Genomic DNA, 12,902 nt, shown 5'->3' on the forward strand with positions numbered 1-12,902 from the left:
AGGTCGACCGTGACAGCCTGGTCGGGTCATGATGTTACTGATTGTTCAGTATAGCATAGAAGGACGCATGTGTTGCGTCTGGATGGTTATGAAGTGGATTCAGTAAAGCGGACTATCAGTAGACTGTAGTCTGATCAGCTAAGTCGTGTGCTTGTACAAGCCGCCGATCCTCATATTGTCAGTTATTGTATGCTAGTTCAGGACGTTAGCATATATGCGACCCTTGCATGTTCAGTTGCTTATGCTTGGTCTGTTAGATAGTATCCATTCACTTAGCAGTTGTGCTAATGCCCCCATATTTTAACCCCTTGCAGTTTAGGTACTACTGTAGGAAGGGTGCTACGGACGGGAAGAAGACATGTTTGACTATTAGCTGAACTCTGATGTTTTCTGATTTTGTAATGTCGTCACGTAACACTATCATTTTGGAAAGTTGTAATAAACGTTAACTAAGCTGATTTCTTATTTATGGTTTGTAAATGTTAAACAGGGTTACTTTGGTAATTATAAGTACTTCCGCTGTGTTTAAAAAAAACAGGGTGTTACAAGTTTGTATCAGAGCGTGGTTTAGCAGAAAATATGTGCGCGTAATTGTTCCTAAACCCCGAGTTAAGTCAAACATGTCCGTGGGGTGGGGCTAAGTGAATGTAGGACGTTGTGCATGTTAGTGTTTAGTAAACTAACAGTTATCCACTAAGCTTTTGTGCGACTGTTTTGTAGCACAGATGACAGATAACAGTGATGTGAACGCAACAAACCCGATCCACCCCAGAACTTTCAGTGCTCCTGATGTGGAGGATGAGGTGGAGGTTTACCAGGCTGAATATGTGCATGAACTCGAAGGTAAACTCAAAGAAGCTCAGGAAAAGGTTACTGAGCTTGAATTAGCAAGACATCCGGGTAATGAGGATACACCACCGGGTTTTTCCACTGCTCAATCACACACCGTACCACAAATAAATCAGTACCAATACCCATTACAGAACCAATTCCCTCAGCATATCATGCCACCACATATGTACTCCCAATATCAAAACCCAATGATGATGAATCAAGTCCAGCCACCCATATATCAACAATCATTTCCACAACAGCAAATCCAACAACCATACCAGCCACCAAAAAGAGGTACCTTTAAACAATTCAAGGATTGTGGACCTTCTCCCTACTCAGGAAGTTTTGACCCAACCACAACCCTCAACTGGTTAAGGGAAGTCGAAAAGGAATTCGAGGTATGTCAATGTGATCCAGAATTGAAGTTAACTTATGCGAGCAAGTTGTTAAAGGATAGAGCAATGGTGTGGTGGGATTTAATGATAGCTAGTGTCCCTCCAGAACAAGTTAGAATGATCACTTGGGAGAAGTTTTACGGTAAAGTATGTAAGCAGTACTGCAATGTGTTTGACATGAACAGAATCAAGATGGAGTTTCAGGAAATGCAGATGACGCCGCAGATGTCAAATGATGAGGTAATTGAGAAATATATAGATAAGTTGAGGTTTGTACAACAGTGGGTGCCGGATGAACAATCTCGAATCAGCATTTTGTGAACATGATTATGCCTGAGTATAGAACCTTTGTGAGGTCAGCATTGACATTATCTCAGGCTTTTGTGATGGCAAAGATGGTTGAAAGTGATGTTAGAGCAGCAAGGGGTATGAATATAGGGAATGTGGTACCACAGGGTAGTCGGACTACCAGTCAATCAGGTTCTAAGTCTAAGAAATCATTTGGGTTTAGACAAAGGGGTAAAGGTAATCAAGCAAGTTCAGGGTCTGGTTCTGGAAAGAGAGAATGGTGTAAAGGTTGTAAGTCTTCTCACAATGGGCAGTGTTCAGAGGCAACGAGAAGGTGTTCAAGATATGGTATGGTAAGTCATGAATCTCAAGGGTGTTCCTTCAGGGAAAATGTTTGTTGGAGTTGTCACCAGCCGGGTCACCGTTCAGCTAGTTGTCAGGCGTCAAAGGGCGCAAGTTCCGGGGGCAGGGTCAGGGGCGCGTTCGGCATCTATCGAGGGTTCCATAGCCTCCAGTGGACATAAAATAAAGAATCCTCCGACTGCGAAAGCAAGGGCCTTTCAGATGACAGTTGAGGCCGCTACTAACAATGATGACGTCATAACCAGTATGTTCTTGATCAACTCAATACCTGCTAGAGTATTGTTTGATTTGGGTGCAAATAGGATGTTTATGTCTATAGATTTATGTACTAAGTTAGGTTAACCTGCTACTGTACTGCCTGAGCCTATTAGGGTTGAGGTAGCTAATGGTAAGACAGTTCCAGTCACTACGTATGTGTCTGGAGCTAGTATAAAAATTGATGGTAGACCGCTTGCTATGTCCTGTTTAGTGTTGCATATCCCTAGTTTTGACGTAGTGATAGGGATGAACTGGATGAGCCTACATAAGGCCCACATTAAGTGTGATAAGAAGATTATGACCTTCCGTTTGATCGACGGAACCCGTATTGTGGCCCGAGGGGAACGACGTGGGTTCAGAATTTCCTGAGGTATTTCCTGATGAGTTACCGGGGTTACCGCCAGTAAGAGAAGTAGAGTATAAGATTGAGTTTGTTCCGGGAACAACTCCAGTAGCTAAGGCTCCTTATAGGTTAGCACCTTCTGAAATCAGAGAGATGATGTCTCAGATTCAAGGATTGTTAGACAGAGGGTTTATAAGACCTAGTTCCTCGTCGTGGGGTGCGCTGGTGTTGTTTGTAAAGAAGAAAGACGCTACTCTGAGAATGTGTACGGATTATCGAGAGCTAAATAAGAGAATGGTTAAGAATAAGTATCCGTTGCCTAGAATCGATGATCTGTTCGATCAGCTTCAGGGTGCGTCGTATTTTTCGAAAATAGATCTTAGATCCGGGTATCATCAGGTTTGGGTTGCAGAATCAGATATACCGAAGACATCATTTAGAACAAGATATGGGCATTATGTGTTCTTGGTTCGGGTTGACAATTGCTCTGCAGTTTTCATGGATCTGATGAACAGATTTTGTAAACCCTATTTAGATCACTTTGTTATCTTGTTTATCGATGATATATTGGTGTATTCAAAGACAGAGGCTGATCATGAGACACATCTTCGATTAGTGTTAAAGTTGTTAAAGAAAGAGCAGTTATATGCTAAGTTCTCGAAGTGCGAATTTTGGCTCCGAGAGGTGCAGTTTCTGGGCCATGTTATCTATCAGGCAGGTATTAAAGTGGATCCGTCGAAAATAGAAGCGGTAATGATTTGGAATTCGGCGAAGACGCCGACAGAAGTCAAGAGTTTCTTGGGTCTTGCGGCTTATTATCGCCGGTTTATAAAAGATTTTTCTAAAATAGCAGGTCCGTTAACCAAATTGACCAGAAAAGATGTAAGTTTTAGATGGAGTGACCAACAGGAACAGGCCTTTCAGACTCTGAAATAGTTGTTGTGTCAGGCTCCAGTGTTAGCGTTACTAGAGGGTTCAGATGACTTCGTGGTTTATTGTGATGCGTTAATTGCCGGGTTAGGGTGTGTACTGATGCAGAGAGATAAAGTTATCGTGTATGCTTCTTGCCAGTTAAAGACACACGAACGTAACTATCCGGTTCATAATTTAGAAATGGTTGCAGTGGTATTTGCATTGAACCTTTGGAGACATTACTTATACGGTACAAAGTGTGTTATATGTACAGACCATAAGAGTCTCCAGTATATTTTTACGCAGAAAGAACTGAATATGCGACAGAGACGGTGGATTGAGCTTATAAAAGACTACGATTGTTAAATACAGTATCATCCGAGCAAAGCGAATGTTGTTGCCGATGCTTTAAGTCGTAAAAAGACCGTGGAGACCGTGAAATTTATGAGAATCAAAATAGTTTCAGACCTTATTGAACAGATAAAACAAGTTCAAGCTCAAGCTTTATTGGAGGAGAATTTAAAGACTGAATTAATGACCAAAATAAAAGACCAATTGACTGACGATTCTCGTGGACTTAAGACGTATAAGAACCGAATTTGGGTGCCTATGCTTGGATATTTAAGGAAATTGATCTTAAATGAAGCGCATAAATCAAGGTTGACTGTCCATCCGGGTAGTACCAAGATGTATAACGATTTGAAACTGATGTATTGGTAGCCAACGATGAAGAAAGATATTGCTCAATTGGTAGAAAGATGTCACATTTATGCTCAGGTTAAAGCTGAACATTAGAAACCCTATGGTTCATTGCAGTAGTTGAAAATTCCAGAGTGGAAATGGGATCACATTACGATGGATTTTGTAACCAAATTACCTAGATCTCAGAGAGGTAATGATATGATATAGGTAATTTTTGATCGACTAACGAAGAGTGAACACTTTTTAGCAACAAAAGAGACAGCCTCGTTGAGTATTTTAGCAGATTTGTACATAAAAGAGATAGTTAGTCGACATGGGATTCCGTTGTCTATCGTATCCGACACAGATTCTAGATTTATGTCTAACTTCTGGAACAGTTTACAGAAAAGTTTGGGAACGAGGGTAAATCTGAGTACGACATATCATCCATAGATCGACGTTCAGAGCGAGCGTACAATACAAACACTAAAGGATATGCTTAGGTCCTGTGTGTTAGAGTACGGTGGTCCGTGGGATATACATCTACCATTAATTGAGTTTGCTTACAATAATACATATCATTAGAGTATTGGTATGCCGCCTTATGAAATGTTGTATGGTCGCAAATGTAGAATGCCGATTTGTTGGTTAGAAGCCGGAAAGAAACAGTTTGCAGGTCCAGAATTAGTTCAGATAACAGTAGGTGTCCAGTAAACTTTGAGGTGGGTGATCGTGTTTACTTGAAAGTTTCACCGTGGAAGGGAGTTATCAGGTTTGGTAAGCGAGGTAAGTTAGCTTCGAGGTACATTGGGCCGTTCAAAATTATGCGAAGGGTTAATGACCAGACTGTTGTGTTAGATCTTCCAACAGAGTTGGCAGGGATACACAACACATTTAATGTGTGTTACCTTGGGAAGTGTAAGGTCGATGATGAGATGCAACTGGTTCTGTTGAGTGATTTGAGGGTTGACTTGAATCAAAAGTTAGTTGAAGAACCGGTTAGGATTGTTGATAGAAAGGTGATAAGGCTGAAAAAAGGAGATTCATATGGTGCTTGTTGAGTGGAAACATAGTTTAGGATCGAACCTTACGTGGGAGACCGAAGAGCTGATGAAGGCTCGTTATCCACGTCTGTTTGACCATGACCAGATTCCGATGACAGAATCTTCTTAAGAGGGGTGAATTTGTAACATCCTCAGATCGGACATAGATGTAAGATGAGCTTTTTGCCCTTAGGCATAATTGTGTGGTTAATTATGCTTTTATTTTAGTTGAATAGTTTATATTATTTTATTATTTGGTTAAGACCAGTTTGCGACAAGGGTCACAAAACATGTTCGTTTATTTAATTTAGACTCCGTTAGGGAAGTCAAATTAAGTGCGAAAGTTATTAGAAAACTGGTAAATACCCGTGTGTGATGGAGTATGGTGTTTAACCCACATATATAAGCTTGTTTCAGCTTATTTCCTTCATTTTCTGGAAATTTCTCAAACACCCCGTACCTAAAAGCTTACCACTTGAAAACCTTAATTTCTTAATCTCGTTTTTGGATTAACAATTGTGTAGTTAAGATTGTTACTACTGATTTTGTGATCATTTCAAGGTAACAACTCGTGATTTTCAGTTCCAAATTACTAGATTTGTGTGGTTTTAAGTTAGGTTTTGTCAAAAGTGGATTTTGAGTCAAATTCAGCCAAATTGGTGTTGTTAATGCTTAAAACTAGAGGGTTTAAGTCCCTAAATGTTTTCCTAACATGTTGTGTGTTGATTTTGGGTCAAAACCATGTTTGGAAACGAGATTGAATGATTTTTCTTCGAAAATACGTCATTTCTGTTGCTGCTGCTCGATGAACACAACCGTACGGTTGCTGCCTACAACCGCACGGGTACATGGTGCAACTGTACGGGTGCATGTGCAACCGTACGGATGCAGTGGTGTTTGTGCAACCGGGCAGAGAGTGTGCAACCGTACGGATGCACGATGCAACCGTACGGATGGACTTGCAACCGTACGGATGCATCTGCAACCTTACATGTGTAGATCAGAACTGTAGTGTTATTTAATCTGGCTGTTTTCTAGCCGTTATGCTCTCCGTGTGACTTATGATGATCAGGATGTAAATTCTGAAAATGCATAAGTGTTAAGTAGACTTTTTACGGCGCTTTTTGATACCGATTTACTGTACCGTGCTGTGCTGTTTTGTGTTAACAGACTGAAACTAACTTGATTTGCCCTATATTCAGGTGATAAGGATAAGGAAGCCGCTCAGTGATAGATCATCTGAGCTAGTTGCTGGTATTCAGTGAGTGGGTCTATCTCCGGATAGAATATTAAGTAGCTTACACGCTACTTGTTCAGACTCTTTACTCTTATATTTATATCTAGTATGATTGCCATGTGTAGTTAGATATTGCCATGTTAGTTAGGACGATCGCATGACTGATTATTTGTGATCCTATGTGCGCACTGTTAGTTGGACACCAACCGAGGCGACAAGGTTAGGAACCCACCGAGGCGGCATGGTAGGGTTTGTATAAGGTCGACCGTGGCAGCCTGGTCGGGTCATGATGTTAATGATTATTCAGTATAGCATAGAAGGATGCATGTGCTGCATTTGGATGGTTATGTAGTGGATTCAGTAAAGCAGACCATCGGTAGACTGTAGCCTGATCAGCTAATTCGTGTGCTCGTACAAGCTGCCGATCCTCATATTGTCTGTTGTTGTATGCTAGTTCAGGATTTTAGCATATATGTGACCCTTGCATGCTCAGTTGCTTATGCTTGGTCTGTTAGATGGTATCCATTCACTTAGCAGTTGTGCTAATTCTCCCACATTTCCAACCCTTGCAGGTTTAGGTACTGCTGTAGGAAGGGTGCTACGGACTGGAAGAAGACATGTTTGACTATTATCTGAGCTCTGATGTTTTCTAATTTTGTAATGTCGTCACGTAACACTGTCGTTTTAGAAAGTTGTAATAAACGTTAACTAAGCTGATTTCTTATTTATGGTTTGTAAATGTTAAACATGGTTACTTTGGTAATTATAAGTATTTCCACTGTGTTTTAAAAAAAAACAGGGTGTTACAGTCGGTGCCCTTTTTATCCAACTCAACTCGAACAGGTAGTCGACCCATACGAGCCCGCCATATAAAAATACCGATCTTCTGTGGTAGTAAGTTGTTACGCTTTGTTGGGCTTTGTGAGCTTGGTAATTGTAACAGTTGATTATTCAGTATTTTGTTAAAAGCATTCGAAGTAAAACCTCCACTGTTATGAAGCGTCCAGGACCAAGAATCTGATTTCGACTCGTCGAGCTATAGTGATCTCAAGCTGTCCTCAAGTTGTTGCAGTTCAAACAGTGTCCTACCTATGGGATTCCTCGTCTAGTTCCAGTTGAAAGAGCATGTTGTACATGTTCTAGTCATACGCTCTGAGATTGTTGCATCTTTATCGCTTTCTAACCTGAAAATTCTACCATACTTCTCCCACAACAATTGATTATCAAGCCACAAATCCTTCCTAAAGAGAGTGTCACGACCATTCTCAATCTTTTTAACAAAATTTATAGCAAAGTTGATATTTAGCTTTTGGAGGTCTACCTCAATCTTTTGGATTGACCCCCACACTGATCCATTTGAAGAATATGAACGAGTTGACGAAACACCCAACCCCCTATCCCTCCCATAAATACTTTTAATAATCTTGACACAAAAACAATTACATTCATTTCGGAAATGCCACCACCACTTTCCTAGTAAAGCTAGATTTTTTGTCTTAAGAGTTCCAATGCTTAACCCACCCTTATCATATGATGAAAGAACGATATCCTAATTAACCCAACATATTTTATTGTTTTCACCCGACCCGCCCCAAAAGAATTTTGGTCTCATACCTTCTAGCAATTCGATGACGCCCAATGGTGCACGGAATAGGGAGAACGCGTACAACGGGAGACTACTAAGAATCGATTTTACAAGGGTGAGTCGGCCACCATATGACATTGCTTTCGCTTTCCAATCTGCTAACCTACCACGAAATTTCTCAACGTAAGGTTCCCAATCTTTAATTCGATTCATCTTTGACCCGATTGGAAGTCCAAGGTTCATCATAGGAAGTTTCCCCAATTTTCATCCTAATATAGATGCTAAATTTTCAGTTGAGTTGCTTGAGACCCTACCCCATAAAGACAACATTTTGATATATTTACTTTAAGCCCGGATATCTTCTCGAAGCATGATAGGAGCTTCATGAGGTTTGTCGCATTTTTTCTACTCCATTCCCCAAAGAAAACGGTGTCCTCCGCATATTGAAGGATGGAGACATTGATTTTGTCTAATCCGATTTCTACTCCTTTTATGAGTCTACGGTCAATCGCTTTTTGTGTTAAACGATTAAGTCCCTCCGTAGCTAAAATAAAAAGGTATGGAGAAAGGGGATCACCTTGTCTAATACCCCGTTTTAGCTTGAACTCTTTGGTTGGTGATCAGTTGACTAGAATGGATATGGAAGCGGATGCAAGGCAGCTTTTTTTCCACGAAATCCACTTAGTTCCAAAGCCCTTTAGACCCATTATTGTTGTCAAGTACTCCCAATTTACTTGGTCAAATGCCTTTTCGAAATCCGCCTTGAATATCAAACTTTTGCATTTTTTGCGTTTAAGTTCGTCAACTACCTCATTTGAAATAAGAATGCCATCCAGGGTATACCTTCCTTTTAAGAACGCGCTTTGTTCAATTCCAACAAGTTTTGGTACAACCTTCTTAATTCGATTTGCAAATAGCTTCGAAATTATTTTATAAAAACTTCCAATCAAGCTTGTCGGACGAAAGACTCCTAATCCCATTGGAGTTTTCTTTTTTGGTATTAAGGTGATGAATGAGTCATTACAGCCATTGGAGATAGTATTGCTTGACAAGAAATCATCCACTGCCTTTTTAAGATCATCCTTAATTAGCCACCAAAACTTCTTATAAAATTTGATATTAAACCCACGGGACCCGAGGCTTTCGAATCTCCACATTCTTTAATGGCACTCCAAATTTCCGACTCCGAGAATGGAGTTTGTAGACCTGCTGCATCGTCCGTTGATAAGGAGCAGAATCTCAGTTCATGCACTCTGTTATAATCAGCTCTTGTATTTTGGGCTTGATCGAAAAGTTTGGAGTAATACTTTAACATCTCGGCCTTAATAGCAGTCGACTTTTCTTTCCAAATCCCATCTATATATAAGCCACGTATCCTCGATTTATTTGATGTCCTTCTTATATAATTGTGAAATAATTTTGTGTTGTCATCGCCCTCCGCATTCCATTTCATTCTTGCCTTTTGTTTCAACATCATACCCTTCTCTCGATCTTTTGTAGCCACGCACTCCTTACCTTCATCCAAGCTTCTCTTTCCTCATCGTTTAAAGGATAACTTTCGGCCTTTTTCTCCCAATCTGATGCTTTCGATCTAACCATCTCAATTTCAACATCTATGCTTCCATATTTGTGCCTACTCCATTTGCGTAACGCTTCTTTTACATTCTTCAGTTTATCCCAAAACACGCAATTCATTTTAACACCACTAACTTCTTTATTCCATTCCTCTATTAATGATGAGTTCAATTTCTTTCAATTCGAACCAGATATCAAAGGATTTAAATGGTTTTGGCCCAAAGTCTTCGTTCTTATCTCTTAACACAAGCGGACAGTGATCCGATAACTTCCTTTCCAAAGCCATAACAGAGACGTCTTCCCACATGCTTAAAAAGTGATCTGAAACCAAGAAACGATCCAATTTACTAAACTTTAACCAGTCATTGCTAATCCTAGTGAATCGTTTGCCCGTAAGAGGTATTTCAACTGGAAATTCTCGATGAACTCATTGAACATATTTGCTCGATATCCATGAAAATCACAGTTTTGTCTCTCCGATATATCTCGTACTTCATTAAAATCACCACATAATACCCACGCAACGTTTAGATGTTGCATTAACTTATATAGAGAATCCCACATCCTTTTTTTGTCTTTATCGTTATGTGGCCCATAGACATTGACGATAATGGTTTCCTTGTCTTTCCCAATCCAATGACCTTTAATCGCAAGAAAAAACTCATTTGCAACTGCTTGGTTGACTATAAACGCATTAGTATTCCAAATTAAAAACGTTCCCCCTGATTTACCAACAGCAAGTTTATGTACAAAATCGAAATCAGAAGAACCCCAAATACATTCCACCCAATTTTCCGAGACATCATTACATTTTGATTCTTGGACAGCCATTATATTAGGTTTCTCGGACAAACGTATGTTTTTCAACCAACTATATTTTCCTTCGGAGCTATAATCACTACCGAAGCCTCGAATGTTAAATGAAATAATATTCATAATCAAATTATAGCAAGCGATTGATTCCGGGGTTTTTTGGGATTGTGAATCCCAACATACCCCTAATCTATTTCCAAACATCTTCAATCCTACACTTCCATCAGAATTAAGAGAGGAGCTTTTTAAACTTTTACTGATTTGAACGAGTTAGGCTTGGATTTTGATCGTGTTTTGTTGACCCTTTCTTTCGGTCAAGTATCCGTGTTGCCTCTTGCTTTCATCTTCGCATAGAGGATATGAGAGGATGCTTTCTAATTTAGAATAGAGTTCCATGTCTACTCTTTTCTATGATTATCACGCGAGTCCATTGATTGAGTTTTGTTGGGATTTTTATTGGGTTTCTGTTGATTTTTCGAAGAATTGGTGTTGACAGGAAGAGAGTTGGGTTTAAGGTGATTGTTGGCACATGATTGCTTATCGATGGTTGACCTGGGAGGAAATCTTTTCGTTGGAATTGGCAGGTTTTGTCTGACACACGATGGTTTGGATTCCAGGTTGTATGTTGATGATTTAGGTTTAAGGTTATTTATAGGTAATTTTTTATGAAGGGGAATAGGTGGACTGACACATGAGGGTTTGGGATTAGGAATGTTTGGTGGTAATTTTGGTGGACTAACGACTGTAGGTTGGTTTTTGGTTTTATTGGATGTTGGGCTAAGGTTTTTTATTGGCTCCAAAGAATAGAATTAGGTGGATATGGTGGGAGGGTATCGAACATGTTAAACACTCGATTTGGGCTTACTGGGGATGGGGGATCAGCTGGATTGGTGACCTTTAAAGGGCTCTCTAAGTTGCGTTGATTATATTGCTTACTTGAATTGGGCTTCACAATATTAGTATCGGGAATGGGCCTTGTTTCACTTAGTGTACTTTTATCTTATACTAGGTTCATCGTCGAGTTAGAAGCACACGTTGTTGCATTAGGGTGGCCCTACCCGTCTTTTGAAAAGTCTCGGAACTTTGACCTACGTTTGTATTCCTAGTGTGTTTTTGTCGGCTGGGGAGTAATCATTGCGACTCTTCGATCTTTCTTTTGTCCAAGCAATTTGAAGTTTCATCGTCTGGAACCTTCTCAATCGCTGAAGATTAGAATTCCGGTAACGACATATTATCCGAATTGACATCCGATTCCAATTGCATACTGGATCCCCATTGGCTCTCACTACTGTCTTGATCCATATTGAGCTCTAAAATGTCATTTGTTTCCTCCTGGACATCTGCATAAATTATGGTGGAGTCAATATTTTCTTCCAACGTTTCCTATATAAAGTTTGATACCTTTTTTTATTTTATTAATACCCTTCCAGGTACGAGGTTTTGATCTGTATCATTAATATCGCAGTTCTCAGTATCGAATATCGGTCCCCACCAGGAAGAAATCTTCTTGAACGTGTCTATGTTCCAACTTGAGATTGGTATGCTGTATATGTTGATCCAAGATAATCTGCCAGGGGAGAGATGTTTTTCATTGCACCTCCGGACGTTTGTTAACCAACGCTTAATCCAATGGTTCTCTTCTCCCATGATATTGTCTACTGTAGCTTGAGTATCGAAAATGAACATTACCTCCAAACAACCAAGGTATTTGAAAGTATAATTGCTAAGACCTTCCATTTCACATAATGATTGTAGATTCTGAAGAATTTTAATGTCTTTAGCTTCCCCTATGCTTGCTCTTTGTAATGCTTCCTGATTATTATTAACAGAATCGATTATGACCCTTCTGTGCTTTGGTTGATCCAAGTTCTGTTTGAACTTATTACCCACGACTTCATTGAAACCTCTTCCGTCTCTGAATGCACCATTCCAATGATGTGTGCTATTAGGGACCATTTGCTTTGTTATCTTCTGCATAAGTTTGCTGATGCTTGGGCATGTAGTGGCTATTGCCATTCACAGGTTTATTCTCCTCTTTTTTGTTGATTGCTTTGTATATTCTCAAAGGGATGTATCCAATGAGAATCTTGCTGAGTTTATCAGTGAACCTATCTGCATCATGAACCCCTTCGAATCTAACAAACCCGAATCTTTGTCCACGTTAAGGGTTTTCCTAGCCACATACACGTCTCTCAAAATGCCATACTTTTTGAACATCCTCCATAGATTAGTAACCATCCACATAATTGGGAAGTTAAAGAACAAGATTGATGTTAGATGAAGACCAGAATCCCTTGAAAATCTATTCCCGTAGTCATTACCGTTGTACCGTCCATGCTCCGCCGTCGTGTTCCATGGATAGTCTCGCCTTGCTGCACTCTCTCTCATTCTCTCTCTTATATTTACCTATCTTGGAAAAAAAAATCAATAGTACGTTGAACATCATTTGGGGCAAAGGAAATAATTGAAAATAGTCACCAGAGTTAAGTGGATACCCAATTAGACTGCAACATATAGTAAATATACTTGCCTTCTGCTGTTATATATATATATATATATACACACACTAATTGTC

This window comes from Rutidosis leptorrhynchoides, chromosome 5 (assembly GCF_046630445.1).
Source record: "Rutidosis leptorrhynchoides isolate AG116_Rl617_1_P2 chromosome 5, CSIRO_AGI_Rlap_v1, whole genome shotgun sequence".
Taxonomy (NCBI): Eukaryota; Viridiplantae; Streptophyta; class Magnoliopsida; order Asterales; family Asteraceae; genus Rutidosis; species Rutidosis leptorrhynchoides.